General features: G+C 34.7%; 1 long non-coding RNA gene across 2 annotated transcripts in view; it reads left to right on the forward strand.

The window, feature by feature from the left end:
• LOC150092855 (uncharacterized) overlaps positions 1-18,219 on the forward strand; it is a 647,058-nt gene that overhangs the window by 392,318 nt on the left and 236,521 nt on the right. The window lies entirely within an intron of this gene.

The following is an 18,219-nucleotide window of genomic DNA, read 5'->3' on the forward strand; positions in this document are numbered from 1 at the left end:
TTACTTTTAAAATTTAAAAATAACTTTGTAAAATTTTATTTAAATTTTAAATAAAATGTATTAAATAAAATTCCATGTATACTATGTTCCAAATTTTTACCGCCAAAATTTGTCGTCTGCTATAGTACGCCCACAGATTTGAGACCCTTCGACACTTCCGCGCATGTCACAAAAAGGAGAATCCATTCCGATAATAGGATAATCGGAATGGATTCTCCTATTATCGGAAAATTAACTTCTCTTTTATGATAATTGTAGTTGTTAAAGTGGTAACTATTTTGCTTGTATAACAGTTGGGAAATTTTATCTATAAAGCACGTGATTTCGTGTGATGGCGACCAATTCACAAGTCCTTCATTTCTTTCTCCCCTTCAATGATAACGTCCAAGAGTTGATTAAATCTCATTCTGAAGAATTGAGTGATTCCGATCTGCTAAATTTAGATGCACAGCTGGAAGATCCCAAAGAATACGAAGAAAATTTAACCACTGATAGTCAGCGAAAAGAGATTTCACAGAAACAAGTTGAAAATACTTTTTCGTACAAATCGAAGTTTTTAAGCAGCAATGCTTCGAGGCTGACCCTGATGAAGAGAGAAGCAGTAAAATTTGCAGAAGAGTAGAAGAGGCAATAGGGCCATACCGTTGGTTGTATGAAAAAAAGAAACAAAATGCCCGCCAAACTACGTTAGCTCAATTCTTTGGTAAGAAGTAGAATAATAAATTTATATTCTGAATATGTTTTATTGTCTTTCAGCTTCATGGTTTTCCTTTAACTAAGCCCTGAGACACACCTTCATTCTTTTATAAAAAAAATTAAGGTTCAAAAAATAAATTTGGGGAACGAATTATACTTTTTTCCATAGGTTATTACATTCGATTAATGCTCCTGTTTTAAAGAACGCATTAGGCGCACTAATCGAGGGATTGCTGTATTGAGATTAAGAGAAGTACGTGACATGTTTTAAAAACGCTCGGACTGGTTGTATCTCCAACAGAAATCGTGCTGTCATTATTGTCGATACATAACATGTCTGTGCAGATTTAAGCAAGTTACGTTATATATCTGGATCGCGATTGGTTTGTTGTGATGAGCCAATAAGCTGAACATTTTTGTGGTGCTTACTATATTTCGTCATATCCCCACATGTCCTCGAGAGTACAGAGGCATGGCATACGTCAGTTTATAGGCCGAAGTTAACCGTGTGAGAATGGCCAGTCCTTAGCACAATGCCAACAGCATGGAACGATTGGTCTCCTTCCAACTACTAACCGCACTCAGACTTGCTTAACTTTTTGCGTGAGCCATTAGACTTTACCAATTGACCCACCTTTGCTGGCGGTGCATACAATATTGACTTGCTAAAATAACATAAGGAGATGGTTCTATGGAATAGACATAAATCCTTGAAGTTAGTTCCTCGATTTATTAATTTAAAACTGATTCTTGTAAGACCATGAACGTTTTAGAAACGATGTGTGGAAACCATATAAAAAGTGCACGATTTATTTGAAATCATCAGTAATTATGAAGTTGTATGCTATCTAGCATACAAGAGTATGATTACTGATGTTCTATTTAAGTAGAAGATCTGATCATGCAAATTTTTCGAAACAGTTTATACCCTCTTTATTCACTGTGTTTTGACCAAAATAATGAAAAGAATGCGCCTGTTCTTTTCTAGTCTAATCTAGTTCTATGTTCATTGAAAGTACGCTTATTACATTTTTGTTTCAAATATCTAAACAAGTCTAAAAATAATATTTGAACTTAATTCAATAAAGGCAAATTTTGGTCATTCTGAAAGCATTTTGATTCACAAAAATTTTCAGTGAAAATAGATTTTGATAAAATTTGTGATGGACGTAATTCGCTGTCCAACTAAAAATCTTTGGATTTGGATTCCAGGTGGAAATGAATTTCATCTATGATCCTAGAAATAATTACGTTCTTATAGTAAGAACTCATCATCAATTTCCTGATATGTACACCCAAGGGGTGTTCAAGTTACTATGATAGCACTACACGATTAAGTTTACGTTATTATTAATCTCCTATGAGTAATTTTCCTCCAAATCAATCTATTACTTGGGAGCACTCCAATATTGTCATATCTAATATTTCGTGCTTCTAAGGCACATTGACCAAATCAATCCACCTAGACCCTAATCTTCCTCTGTGTCTCTTTCCTCCCATTTTGGCATCAAACAGCTGTTTTACTGAACTTTCTTTACCTATTCTACACCCTCTGTCCAAAAAAGAAACCGAACTTTTAGAAAATAGAAGAAACTAGTGGCGCCACCTGTTGTATTTTTTTGTTATCGACAGCGGCATTAATGCTGTGTCAACTGTTTATGGCATTTGTTTCATTAGAAGCCGGCTTATAGTGCCAAGAGTGACAGTGTGGTTTGACGAACGGACGGAAAATTAGTTTCAGAGAGCTGCGATTGACTTTTGTGTTAAACTTGGTAAACCTTTTACCGAAACGCATCAAATGTTTCAAAAAGCATATGGTGATGAATGCTTATCCCATATTCAAGTTTACGAGTGGTTGGTTTAAGCGATTTCAAAGTGTTCGTGAGAGACGCTTGAGGACGACGAAAAGCCGGGCGGTCCAAAAATTGGACTGAGCGAAGTTAACACCCCAAAAAGTGCGTGAATTTCATCAAAGAAAATCCGAAATCATTCGTGAGATTGATTGAAGATGAATTGGGGATTCCAAAATCAACTGTGCACAACATTTTGACCGAGAGTGTGGGCCTTCGTAAATTGAATTCTCGATTTGTTCCCCACAAGTTGACCGACTACCAAAAAATGTATCGAATTGAACACTGAAAGTACCTCATTAAAACCGTTTGTACGGACTCAAACTTTCTTGAAACGATCGTTACTGGTAACGAAACGTGGTGTTTTGAGGTATGAGCCCGAAACAGAGTGCTGAGTGGAGAACACTAGAGGAGAGGCATCCGAAGAAAGTCTCTTGGAGAAGTCAAAAGTAAAGACAAAGCTGATTAGTTTCTACGATTCCAAGGGCATTATCCACAAAGAATTCGTTCCGCCTGGCCAAACGGTCAATGGTGGGTTTAATCTCAAAGTTGGGAAGCGATCGATAGCGAGAATTCGTCGCGTACGCATTGAATATTGTGACGACCAACCGTTCCTCAAAACAGTCACTCTTGGCACAATAACTCGGCTTCTAATGAAACAAATGTCATAAACAGTTGACACAACACTAATGAAGGTTGCCGCTTTCAACAACAAAAAGATACAACAGGTGGCGCCACTAGTTCTATCTATTTAAGTGGTCGTGCCACCTTAGATTAGCTCTGCTGACGCCTTGACTGCTGATAATGTCAAGTTCCTTTCTAATGTCTTCGTTTTAATATGATTCTGCCATCGATTCACTCCTCTAATTTTTATCAGGACTCTCATGTCTGTGGTCTGTAGTATTTGGTAAAGTGATTTATTTTTTAACCCAGCTCTTAGATCCATAACTTAAAATAGGTTTGAACACTGTCTTGTATACTGCTAGTGTGGTGTTTTGGCTAATTTATCTATTATCCATATAAATTTATTCAGCTATCTAACCACCATACCAGCTTTGCTTATTCTGTCTATTTCCAGATTTAATTTATCATCTTCACTAAAAACTGTGCCTAAATAGCTGAAATATTTTACTTGTTCTTAGGATCTCCATTCAGAATGCAGCTGAAGTTTTCTATGCGTCTGCCTATTTAAACAAGTCTTGTTTAAGTCTTTGTTACAGCTGTTATTCAATTTAGTTAGTGAATTCTGGAGATTTGCGGTAATGTAATTAGGAGTACATCATCTGCATAAAGCAAAGAGCTAAATTTAACATCTCCAATTCTAATATCAGGCTTGATGCCACTTTCTTTCATAATGTGATACATATAGATGAGGAATAAGAGTGGAGATAACGTGCATCTTTGTCTTACCTGTATTTCCTTCAATTCTAACTGCTGACTGACAACTTAAATATAGACTATGTATTGCTCTGCATAATGTTCTACTCATCAGATATAACTGTAGTGTTTTGAACAACTTTTCCAAATCTAACTTGAGTACAGATCCTTCTCATATTCCCACGATTTTTCAACTAATTGTTTTAAAGTGAAAATCTGATCTTGACAATCTATTAGTAGAGAAATTCCTTTGTAAATCTCACATTCAGTTTTATTCCCTTTTTGGTACTATGAGATCTCTCCAATCATTGGGAATTCGACCTTCTGACAAAGCCCTCTGAATTACGCAGTGTAGCTACTGCAAAACTTTTATACTTCCATACTTAAGCATTTATGGTCGATTATCATCTACTCCAGTTGCCTTTCCGTATTTCAAGACTTTTCCTACTTCAAATATCGATATGGACTCCTCTTGAAAATTTTCTAGTATGGTTCTTTCACTGCTTGATTCATTGAAGTCTATCAAAGTAATTATTCCATACATGTAGGATATCCTTATCTTCAGTTTTTATGTCATCACCTTTATCATCTTTGATTCCTTTTACAGTACTCTTTCCTCCATTTCTAAGCTTCTTCAATAGCCTCCAGAACATTTTGCCACCTTCCTGATATTTATTTTCTATATTCTTACCAAAGTCTTCCCATGACTTTTACCGGCTTATTTGCTAGGAAATTTTGGCTTGTTCTTTTCCAGGACTGCTTCTTTAACATCTTGTATCCACCATGGTGTTCTTATTTTTCTCTCTTTGCAAATAACTTTACCACATACCTCTCTATCTGAATCAATAAAAGTCTTCTCCATAGATTGACACTGAGACTCCAAAGTTGGGTTCTTGTTTTCAGTTTGTTTCCTTCAATAATATTTGTATAGCTGAGTCTACAATTTACTTGAAACGGTTGCTCAACTTTAATTTTTTAATACTTTCTTTACATTTAATTTTTTACATACTATTCCTTTCAATATGATATCCATTTATATCCTGCTTAATACTAAATAATGGTCACTTCAATTTCAAACCCTCTGTACAACACTCTTGTATCCTGAACAAGCATGACGGTGTCGCTATCAAAAATGACGTAGTCAATGAGGCTTTTCTTATTTCTTGTGTCTTCTCCATGTGAACTTGTGCACATCTTTATGTTGAAACATGATGTTAGTAATGACGTGTCCTGAGCAGAAGTCCAGTAAACACTTACCATTATTATTACTAAAAGCTAGTTAAGTTTTTTCTTGTCTCTTCCACAATTATATGTCTGATAGGCGGTAGCAATTCGTGGTTCACCGAAAAAATAATTTCACGGGTCTCAATCGTTTTCGAACAGATTTCCTAATAATTTGGAAGCGCAGGAAACAAAAGTACTTTCAAGAATAAGTTCATTTCTGTCTAGTGTAAATCTATATGGTCTTAGAAACCATTTCTAGGTTCTACGTTCTCAGTAATAGTAAAAACTAGCTATTACTGAAATTCTCAAAACAATATGCTGTAAACAAAATAACCTCTTGGTTTTTTGAGAGCAGTTTTATTTCTGTGAAGAATAATTATCAAGCAAATCGAAGAAGATGATTTACAGCAAGTATTGGCAAAGCGACTGTTTTTATGACTCACTTCATGTGTATTTTGTATTAAAGGTTTCAGTAAATGCATTAACTGAGGCTTTTGTCCTTTTATTTACAAAAACAGTACGTGAAATCTTGACAGTCTAAGTGCAGTGTTCAAGTAATTATAGTTAGACAAATTAAATTATCCGAGTATTGGATGTAAGCAGCAAAAATGTGTCTGAAATGCAGTGCTCTTGGTTATTTTATTAGAATTCGGCAGATGTTTCCTTACCGAATTCATTTAGTGCCGAAATAAAAGTATCGATTATATTCTGACTTTTCTGTTTATAAGCAAAGGTTGTCAATGTCAGTTGTGAGTCACGTATTTCTTTTCGGGTTTTGCACGCGAATTTTCAATGACTTGTTTGCTTTTCAAATAAGATGAAGATCGAAACAGAACAAAGTCTAATTATTCTGCTTTTTTTTTTTTTTTTTTTATATCTGTATTCTAATTTTCAGAGAAAATGAAAAGAAAACAAATTTGCGTTTCGTTTGTTGCTGGAGTTAGGGGGATAACAATAACAAAAGCCGTGAAACAAAACCGTACGCGAACTTTGAAACTGACTCTGACAGTGAATTAAATTAAAAAAAATAAATAAATAAACGCAACACATAGAAAAAAAAAAAACGTTGCAAAAAACGTTAATTTCGCGTCTGAAAATGTTAGAATATTTTTCGCATCATTGGAATTATTTTTAAAAAGTAAAACATCGTAATAATACCTTATTTGTTTAATAATCGCTAGATCCCTTTAATGAAAAAAAACTAAAATACGACGTTATTTATTTAAACTGTGGCTCTGTTAGAAGACCAGGATTACTTTTCTTTTTTTATTACGAATGTTTCTGATTAAAAAAAGATGAAAAAAATTATAAAAAAAATCCTTAACTGATACATTAATTTCCAATTAACTGAAACCTCATTACTAGATTACACCATTCGAAGAGTCAGTACTTCACCAAATATGCATTTCAACTTCCTTCTTATTTGGAAATGCAAATTTTTACTTTTTTTTCTTTTATCACCAAGCTTTGATCTTCATTTCTATTCAAATCTGAAGGGAACTTACAGAGCTGAAGTGTCTCCTTTAATTGCATTTCTTGTTTGACTTAATTTTTCTTAACGAGTATTGATATCAACAGGATGTGCTTTTATATTTTATCTGAATTGACTGCAGTAATCCCAATATAAATGTCGGCTTTTACAAGTTACTGCACTTCTATTTCATGAGTGTTTATTTTGTTTAACTAATGCTAAGCATTGGCTGAACGCAAGGATCACTTTTCGTATCTAAATTATAAAATAGAAGATATATTAGTTTTAATACATATTATTGTTAAACTGTTTAACAGCCTTCAATTCAATGAAATCTCTGTGAGAGTTGTTAATGAAATTTCTCAAAAAAAGTGACACCATTACGAGAAATAATAAAAGGAAAAAAAATCGAAGCTGGAAATCCATCCTCTGCCCTCAAGAACGACTAACTCAGTTGAGTTCAATACAAAATAATAATCACCAATAAATGAGCCACATAAGGATTATCACCATTCTATTTGACATGTATCCGTAGATTCTTCCGTCCATGGTAATTGGTGTCTGTTTGTGTTTGTACACACACATTCTCGTAGCTTAACTTTCCTCATCTCGTTTTTTTTTTTTTTTTTTTTTTTTTTTTTTTTTTTTTTAATTCGGTGTCTAGACTGGACAGACTAGCAATATAGCCAGTCTTATTATAGATTATATAGACATTGCATAAACTGATCAGTTACTTGTAAGACCATGGTATTCCTGTAATGACACACAACACACATTTTACAAGAATACTTCATATTTACAAAATGTATAACCTGCGTTACAGATAAAGCATCACTGCCCCCACCCCCGTCTTGCGATCTAGTTTGGGGCTGTTTTCATCATTTGTAATTTCATTAGGTATATTCTTTACGCACTCTCAGTAATATAATATTGACAGTGAATATAGAAGTAACACTGTCTTTGTTATTAAATATTGCCGAAAGCTATTCACAACACTTAATGTTTCATTAGGTATTCCATTATTCTTATCACATTGTTATAAAAGAAAATCGCTTTTACAATTTATTCGTATTGCAACTCACTACGGCAATAATAGCCGTTCGCAAATCTTGTTACACGAGGTCTGTTCTAAAAGAACCTGCACTGATGTGATTAGAATAAGGCTTACAGGCTACGAAGAAACTTAGTCTCTCCGAGTAAGAATGTCCTTCAGCAACACTTTATCCGTTCTTTCTGGTATTTCTGGTAATAATTATGTCCGAAAGTGCTTTTGACCTAATTATGCTATGGATACCTTGAGACGTGAATACAAACTTGACAAATATCACTTGTTGTTGTCTTCAGTTAAGTGATTAACATAAGATGGATTTATCTTATTTATTGACATAAATTTTCTACCTAGCATAATTGGCATAATTAGTAAAATTTCCAAATTAAACAAGAACAGAAACCATATCACAGTAACAAGTCATAACAACAATAGATTCAACAGAATTTAGAATTTAAAATAAATTCTAAAAATATTTAAAAAAAAAAAAATTCTGAAACTTGTGAAGAATTATTTCTAGTTTTTCGCGGTCTGGCATGGGTCCCATACAGGTCTACAAGAGTTGGTGAATAAGATCAACACTTTTCACCATCGCATTCAGTTCACGATTGAGTTAGAAAATAACAATCGTATTGACCTTTTAGATCTCATGTTACTTCACTAACCAAATGGTAGCCGTCGTTTCTTAGTTTTTAGAAAGAAAACACATACTGGACTTTACATTCATCCTCTTTTACACCGTCATAATTGTCAAAAATCTGACATTAAAACTGGTAAATCGAGCTCAGTCTCTTTGCTCCACTAAAATGCTGCTCTCCCAAGAAAAAAAATCATATCAAGTCTGCCTTCCTTGCTAATGGATTTACTGAATCGTATGTCAACAAGATAACTGATAATTATTGTTTCCCTATCATCTGCCTCTCGTCTTGTTTGTGATAAACAGGTCGTCCGTCGTGTCACCAGTAGTTTGGCTGTACTTTCCGAGACACCTTTAACAGGGTCTCTCGGAAGGTACAGCAAACTACTTAGATCTATTGGCCTACAAGTGTCTTTCCTTCATATCAACAAGACATCTATTTTTTAGACTCAGCCCAAGATAAACTTCTGACATGGAGTGGATCAAATTCCTTGTCAAGGTGGATTATCGTATTTTAGCCAAGCATAAACCCACGTAGCTCTGCAGCCGTGCGTCGTGATGTCATAATAAATATTTAGGCTACGTGAAGTTCCATGAATCGGAGCAATCGCAACTTGCCGAGCAGTGCCGTAACGAGGGCGTGGCGAAAGAGGCGCGCCTGCCACGGGCGCAACTAGGTTTGGGTTGAAAAACGTTAAAAATAAATAAATAGATATTTATGGATCAGGATATATTGTATTTTTAAATTTCTGCAATACGCTGAAATTTAAATTTAGACACAAATTCTGCAACTCATTTTGATGGGATTAATAGGAAGTATTTAACATATTGCATTTAGTAAAATTTAACTTGTTACATTCAAATTTTTCAAAATTTTTGGGTTGGGGGGCGCCAGTTAGACATGCCACAGGCGCTTCACACCCTCGTTACTATACTGTTGCTGAGTACTCTACACCAAATGCCGATTTTTTTGGAAGAAAATTAAGGTTCTCCATAAAAGGAGTGATATCTTATAACCAGAGAAAGTTGAGACCTTGCCATTATCCCTCTTATGGAAAATAGTTCACAAGTTTCAGAATTAATCTTTTTTTTTAAATCTATTGTCAAAGTTATTTTTTATTAGAACCTTAATTAGATCAGACCAGGATGCTCTGCATCATGTACGTGCAGTTTACGAGTTTCATTGTTGAATCCGTCGTTTCTATTCTTGTTGCTTAGTTTGAAAGTCATACTGAAGATGCCCTTCATACTGTGCCGAAACTTTTATACCAATAAGATATAGACATAAGTTAAATCCGTCTTATGTCAATTATCATGTCTTACTTCGCTGTTTGTCAAATTATCTTCAATTAATGAGTCCCACGAGCTTATAGTGATTCCAACCCTTTTTTGCAAACAGTTAATCGTTGATGGTATTGAACAGAATCGTGCCAGTTTCACTATTTTAATTTCGATGGTCGACCAAGCCCAGATAATTTTTGATTGAAATTCTTTTTCAATAAAAACCAGTCAAAAAACTTGTGTATGCACCACAACATCATTTTCTCCCCGTTAAATCAACTTTCGCCAGATTTTACACCACAATTTAATACAAGCACGTTCCAAACATCGTAAAACCACACGAAATAAAATAAGCTTAGATTTTATTAGCATCACAACTTATCCATGCTGGACAGCTACCAGCGGTCTACTCGTTGAAACATGCACCGATAATTTGGTATATTAATTTGTTATTGTAGATATTTTATTTTCAGGTAGTTATAAATCTTAATGGCCTTTGTATGGTGAATATCAGTTGATTACATCGATATGGATGAGTGAATTATTGATTCTTATTACAGAAACCTCAGTTGTAGGCTACTATTCTGAAGTTTGTTGAATATTAATATTTCCTTTCGGTTCTCGGCTTCATGGGAATATTTCATTCTTCCCTTTGATAGCCCATCCATACAGTGTATTAATGTTGTTATAAATTTTAGTCGCGGCGTCTGTCTTACATATCATATCAGCTTAAACTTTGCCTAAACTTTTACTTTAAAATTAACTAATAAATCAACTAAGATCAATCATTAGCTTGAGTTACTCTAATTCAATAATTCACACGTGATTCATTGTTAATGTGAAAATTAATTGTTGCAATCTTCAACAATGGTGTAATAATCAGCATGGATGCTTTAAAACTGAAATCAAACACGCGCATCATTTTCAATAATTGACTACAATGAAAGTACTATTTCAGTTTAAGAAAATCTTATTCTGAATTTTTGGACAGTTGTCTTCCATTGAAATATAAAGAAAACTGTCGCGAAATAATTCATTGCTTCTCTTCCAATAGTAAGACAGTGGAGTAAGTTACTTCAAAATATATCTTGTGAAGATGAGACTTCACGCTCTTCTTCACCAACCATAATTAAAAAAAGAAAGTTGTCCCAGTGCATCGATGGTTGTTTTTGGCAACCCACTTATAAAGCTTACCATTTTTCTCCCTTAATACCCTTTTTTCCTTCTGAATAATACATTATGGTACAGACAAATTTTACACGTGTAGAGGTCGTTTTTATTTTTTCGTTACGAGTTAAAAGATACCATCCTCTATGTTTCTTTCAGGAAGAAAAGAGGGAAGAATTCTTTTCATCTTTCATGAAACTGAATAGCAGTTTGTCAGCTACACAAAGGCAGGCTGTTAAAGGATACATTCTCGGGAGGAGCCATCTGTATAACTTTCACTTCTGTTCCGGTCAGCTTCCTAGAAATTGACTTCACCCATCGATCATCCTTGCTATCCTAGTTCCGGATAGAGAAAGACTTAAGTCATCCCTAGAGTTGTGCAAGACACCAAAATTTAGAGAAAAATACAGAAAAAAGTTTCTATTAAGCCTTGTTGTACTAGTTATTATTTATGTACTGTCGAGATAGGCTCCAATTGAATATATTTTTAGTTTTGTTTTCAGTATCCCGAACCACCAGTTCCAAATCAACCCTTATACTTATTCTGCAACATAAATGCAACCCCATTAAGATCAAATTTAAGTTTTGGACCATATTTTCCCCTTCATCTCCTCTTTTGGATTTATAGATTTAAATTGTACTTTATTTAGACTCCATGTTAATCATTATATTTATTATTTTGGTCGTAAATGTTTCCTTTTTTTATATTAAAATTAAGCCGGTCATTTTTTTAAATTATGCTAATGTGTCACGAAATAATAATAATAATTTTTAAATACAAACATATATTTGGCACTCTACATTGTTTATGCTTAAAAACAGTATATGCAATATCTATAACAATATAGATTCCTGTGCTCTAAATTATGTAGAAAAGTACATAATTTATAAACCAGTACACAACGCTAGCTTTGTGGCTTTTATTGAACGAAGCGCAATAGACTGATCGTGAACTGCATACTCTTCCTTTTTGAAAGCGTACCGGTTATATCAAATTATCGCGTGCACCTGATTTAATCACTGTATTCTGGAGAATTGTAATTCTGGTTATAGTACTAGTGTCCACTTTATTCACTACCTTTCTTTTAGAAAATTATTAACTTTTTTCCCTTAAAGTTCGAGAATTTTAGTTGGATGTTAGATTTTCGGTTCATTATTATACTTTGTTCAAAATATTTTCATGAGCCAAACCATTATGACAACCCAGACAGTTTCCTCTTTCCAACCAACTAGCCAGACTGCATGGTTGGTTGGAAAGAGGCCGGTGGTGGAGGTATCTTGGTTATTCTCATGGATATCACTGGGTCCTCTCATATTCCCATCGCCACTGATTCTTACCTGGGGATTGTTTCGGACCAGGTATTGCTCGACATGGTGACAATGAATCTCGACTTTTTCGGCAAGACAACGTTCGAGTTCAAGAATTCCGTGTGCTTCCATGGTAGCCTAATTCTCTTAATTTAAAAACCCCATCGAGCATTTGTGGAGTCATGTAGAATGCAGTATCCGCCGGTCGACGCCAGTATCGTGTTTGGTCACTGACTTTAAGCTGGTTAGCCTGGTGGCTATGCGCTTTTTCATCCCGTAAACCGGCCCCGTGAACATACAGGGTATAGTGCTTAATCTCTCATTAGGAAGGCTCAACCAGTCCTAAGGGGAGGTCGAGGAAATGGGGGGCACCCCCACACGAATAAAATTAAAAAAAAAAACGGCTTTAGGGACATTATTCTGTCTAGTTAGTCCAGAATACTTCGATACACCTTTCATTGTCAATGCCGAGATGGGTGCAAGTATCCATCTCGGCTACCCATCCCCTTCCCTGATCACACGAATATTCTATTATTTATCTTTTATAACAAACAATTTTAAAAACACGGTCCAAATCACCATTCTTTCCTTTCCATCTAATTAAGAACAGCTCGTCTGCGTGCATAACTTCAAATCATGAGTGACGTCATAGTAAACAGGGTATAGAATAACAGTCCGCTAATAAAAAGTTACTGTTCCGGTTACATTCCAGGAAATACATCGAGTCATTCTAAACAGTATGTACTAGATTGATATTCTCTGTGTTTCTTCTGTTTTTCGTTTTTGCCGCATTGGTAACAGAATCAAGAACACTTCTGTTTTCCTTCTCTCTATTTTATAATCATAAGTGAATTGTTTATCTACCAAAGAGCTCCCATTCCTGAAATGCATGCATATTTATGTTTTCTGGTAGCATTTCTCCGTGCCCTAATGCATTAGGCTATTGTTATTTATCTCGGCCGTTCCACTGAAAGCACTCTAAATCAAATCGTTGATCAGGTTACCGACGTTCTGGTATCGTTTTCTCTTTACGTCGCAGTTAGGGTTCAATATTCTGTTCACGATATCTGCAGCTGACATCCAAAAATGTTTCCTGAACGATTTTGAGATAAATTTCTCTTCGTACGAAAACGGCAAGGAGGGTTGAATACTAAAACCGAGCACACAGTCGCATGGCTTAAGGAGAACGCACTTTTCCAGCAAAATCTATTCGGTAAGTATATCACACGGGGAACACATGTCGATATTCAAAAGCAAAATCTTAAAGTCAATAGTCTGACATGTGCACGAAAGCATTGTCGCGTCAGTTGAAGCATATTTCAAACGTCTGATAGATTTTACCTATATGCTCAGCACAGGTGCATATTTTCCTTTAATGCCACATTGCATACTCTTAGTAAATATTCTTGTTCGAGTGCAGAAAACCTTTTGAATATATTGGCCAGGAATGTATTATATCGAACAATGTCATTATGTTTACACTGCTTCAAGCACGTTTCGTGTTTTGGAAGAAAAAAAAAATCTGTCCTAGCCATACTTCGAAAGAGATCCTAATCAACAATAAAAAAAATCAAAGCTATTCAGTTGTTCATAGAAATTCATTGTTGGCTAACAATCATTATGCGCAGCTCTGGTTGCTTTTTTTACGAATGCGCAATTGACGTTGCTATGGTTTCCATTCTCACTAGATCAACGCATTTAACTGATGTATTATTTATATAACTGTAACATATATAGTTAAAAAAAAAAAAGATAACGAAGAAAAAGTTTAATAATAAACATTTAGGTGTAATTCCAGTACTGCTTTGATGCAACGTGAATTTTTTGGAGAATTGTGATTCTCCATTTCCATTGCTTTATCGATTATTCTGAAGTATTCTGCAATGAATCGTTTTTAAAAATCCGTTCAATTATTACGATCGGTTTTTCAACTAAGCTTTCCGATTCTGTATCTTCAAGTCCTCTCCACACTGTTGTGTTTTCTTTCTACCATCTCTTCCGGAATAGTTTTCCACTCCCAGAAGCAGAATCCGCTTTTGTTCGAGAGAATAACAACACGCTCACCGATAAACTGCTGTGGGTTCGAATCCAGTGAAGTATCGATGTTTGAGGACGTTTTAAGATGGTAGAAAAATTTAACGCCTCATCGCCCGGTATTTATTTCGTATGGAATTTCCCCCTACCCTCTCCCGTCTCTTAGCCCAATATCCTGTTTATTGGAAGCTGAAGTAGTTAAAAGATTCGTCCGTGTTTGTGCAAGGTTTGGTGTTCTGATATAACAAACAAGTACACAAGCCAAATACTCCGTTGTTAATTTATTAGCACGTGCGGTGACACACAGAAATTAACAATTATATCTATTTACCATTAATGTTTATTCTTCTTGGAATTGTTATTAAAAAAAAAAACAACAACTTAATTTACCCGAATTGCTTCTGTCTTGAGTATATTTATAAAAATCTAGAGGAATGAGACCAATTATGTTCACAACATTTATGAGATTTTTCAACTGAAGTTGAATTAGCCGATCGCATACACAAGCAGCAGGGTTTTTTCCTCCGGCATACATCGGCCAGGAATGCACATGCAATTTGCAGACCAAAAAATACTAGTGGTGGGGAGTAGATGACGTTGTTCGTAGATGATGACAGCGGCGTTCTGTGTAGTTGGTGGATCAAGTGGTGGAGAGGTGGAGTTGTTGAATGCCCTCCCTCGATGACTCCTTGGGGGTGTCACATAATAATAATATGCTTCTTTCAGTTGTACTGGTTCCGAGGGTGGATAGCATTGAAGAAGTGTCAGTTGGGAATTTAAGAATAGTTTGTTTCGTAAATTCCTAATCCACGTGTTTTAGTTCAAAATTATATTACAAATGAAACATTTATTACAATATCGAGTGTGAATATTGATTTTAGTAATTAAAAATCAGGTTCTTCCCTCAATTGGCATTTAGTAAGCAATCGTTGAAAAAAATAAGTAGTCACTTGCCAAAAAATATGATTTTTTTTGTGGGGGGGGGGATTAATGCCTTAAATGAGGATGTACAAATTCCTTCGTTTTTAAATAACATTAACGGTTACATTTCCATAGGATGCCTTATGCAATAGAAAATGAATAACTTCCAGACATTAATTCTGAAAGCTCGTGTAGAAATTGCATAAAAGATCCATCAGAAGAGGCGTCATTGTCTTCAGTGATGGATTTGTCATGCTGACTACGCGTTTGCTGACTTACCAATTCGCGTCGTTATTTTTAGCATCATGCGCATTGTCAATGGAAGACAGTACGCTCGTTATTATTTCGCTTAATTTATAGAAAAGGAGAAATGAAGTATAACAATGGAGAGCATTTGTTATCACCCACCAAATAGTAGTTTTATTGTTGAAAGTGTAAAAAACATCCCACACTACATGAATGTGAAGTTTTATTGCATCCCTTTCATAAACAAAGAATTGTTTTGCACATTGTTACAAAATGAAATGAAGAGAATCCAGCAGATTGGTTGACGAATGTCCGTAACATAATACAATACGATCATGCTGATTTATTTATTTGAATAAAGCTAATGCTCGTGATGTTAAACAATCACTTTTAATTAACATCTTCAAAATATTAATTCTTATTTTGTTTATTGATATTTCGATTTTTCCCTCCTCTTCTGGTCGTAGTTAATCTCAGTGATCGGTCATAGACCAAGTAACTTGGAATCAATAGAATTAATGCTATGTAGGAATTAAGTTTTGTGTTTATATTGTTTGCAATGACTGTCAAATGCGTGTATTCTGTTATTCTTCAAATGGTTCTTCAGATAGGAAGGATTCGAACCCAGTATTGATATTTGACAGTACCAGAATGTATATAATCATAGAATTTTATAATATATAGTTCAGTTTTATAATATACAATACAATTTTACAATATTTAACAATATTATAAGAATCCATTCATATATTTAGTTGATTGTGACGTCATAGTGATCTTCCTCCTATCCATACTTATGGCCTTCTAACACATTACAGTTAATTACATTGTTAGTCTGATAAGGCTGTGCTTTATAGGGGACTAGTTCCTTCTGTAAGTAACGCGATTCATATCTGAAAAAAAAATCAAAGTATCTATTATTATCATCACTCACACATTTAAATATTCTTACTGAATATCGGTCCCAAAAATGGTTTCTGGAAAGGTCATGAAGCTTTCTGGAAAAAAAATCTGTCACGTAATACTTATAGCCTAATTCCCAAGCGCTGAGACCAATCCCTATAATGCTTTCATAAATGGTCCGAACTAATTGATTGCTCTGAAATTTTTTTTTTTTACAGAAAGTTTGTGAAAGAAATACTGTTCACATGAGTTCACCTCCACCCTTCCGAACGGATATTCTGCAACAGAAACTATAAAAAGCTTTCGAGCCTCTACAGTAAGTTGTGCAGAAATTTAGCTCACTTTGCTCTTTTCTCTGATCTTATCTGAAAGAACGTCAGCAGTAGAGCACGAGAGTTTTGTGTCTACGTTCTGGACAATTACCAAAGTGCCGAAGTTTTTTAACCGTGGAACAATCCAATTTGTCGTATTCCGGAAGAACACATTTTATGGATCTGATTGGCACATGGTGACGAAATTGGGTATTTAAGTAAGTGTTTGGCGCCAAGTAGTCTCTGTGTCAAGTAGTTGTACTTTCTTACAAATCGATATTTCAGCAGACAAGCTGATGTCATTTGTAGTGATCTGTCTCCTGTCCATACTTATCGCCTGTAGGTCTAGTTTGGCGCGATTCGACAGAATAGCGATGTATAAGAGATGCTGTTCCCCATGCGCTAAACTTACTGAGCTTAAGCACACGCAGCCTATATAATACAGAAGCTGTAAGTCTTATAAAGGTACTATGAATTAACATTTTATAGAGCTCATATCTGATTTTAATGCTGACTAATGCATTCTGAAATATTATTTTCTGTTTAAAGAATGTCAGTTCAATATAACAATATATCTGTTATGCAATTAGTAAAATACTGGTCATTTACGTCATTACTAATTCAAATATCCACATTTTTATGCGAGTCTCATTCACAAAAGAATGTCAGCCTACGAGTATATTATGAACAGTGGCGGCTCGTGACTTGAAATCGTGGGTGGGTGCTGCAACTTTCGTTGCAGATATACATACACACTGTAAGTACAGTGTATACGTGTTTGGATAAAATATCAAAATTATGATAAAACTGAAAAAAACAATTAAATGAAACATGAAAAAATATTGTTTATTATCGATAAAATTATACAGTTTAGTATAATTCAAAATTACTTAAAAATAAAATCCATTATCATAACCCCAATAATGTTCTAAAATAAAAATTATAATAAATGTTATGTCTTTAATTATAATGTCCGAATATTTAAAGAGACGGAGTAAACACGATAAGCATTACGAACACTCTACTACTGGCGCAAACTGCATATAAACAACAGTGGAACTGCGCGACGGACAGTGCCGCATTACGCTAATAACTCACATCTCACTATGACGTGCATATGCTTGTGCGCGTAGCAATATGACACTGTGGTGCTAGCGTCCTACGCCCTCCTAAATGCTACAAGATGGAATTTTATTATTTTTGTACGAAATAAGAGAATTGTATAGGATTGTTGATGATAAAATTAAATATTACAAGCAAATATAAATAAATTAATAAATATATTTATATATCGAGAAAAATTGGGGGTGCTGCAGTTCCACAGTGCCTATCACCAGCCGCCCCTGCAGGTGTGTGTATAGATAGTATTTTAGAATCGCGAAGGAATTAATAATTTTGTAATAACCATGAAATGCAACCGACTGTGGCGGTTCATATTTTAACACATGATTTTACCCCCCCCACATATACGATTTTCTAAAATAATTTGTGTAATTTAGTGTAAAGGAAGATGGTGGAAGCAGTAAGGCAAACAGATGATTTTGCCGAAAGTATTTGTGTTTCGACATATAATTACTTCGTGATGAGCTATAATTACTAAAATTGAAAAAGACAAGCATCTTTACGCAATAATATTAAGATTATTTTATTTCTGAAAACACATTATGAAATTTGAATGCGTTTTATTCGATCTCTATAAATATCACTTCAGATTCGGAGTCAGCCAAAAAAATCAGATAACGCCT

Source organism: Typopeltis vanoorti, chromosome 25 (genome assembly GCF_054136105.1).
Source record: "Typopeltis vanoorti isolate ZY-2024b chromosome 25, IOZ_Tvanoo_1.0, whole genome shotgun sequence".
Taxonomy (NCBI): Eukaryota; Metazoa; Arthropoda; class Arachnida; order Uropygi; family Thelyphonidae; genus Typopeltis; species Typopeltis vanoorti.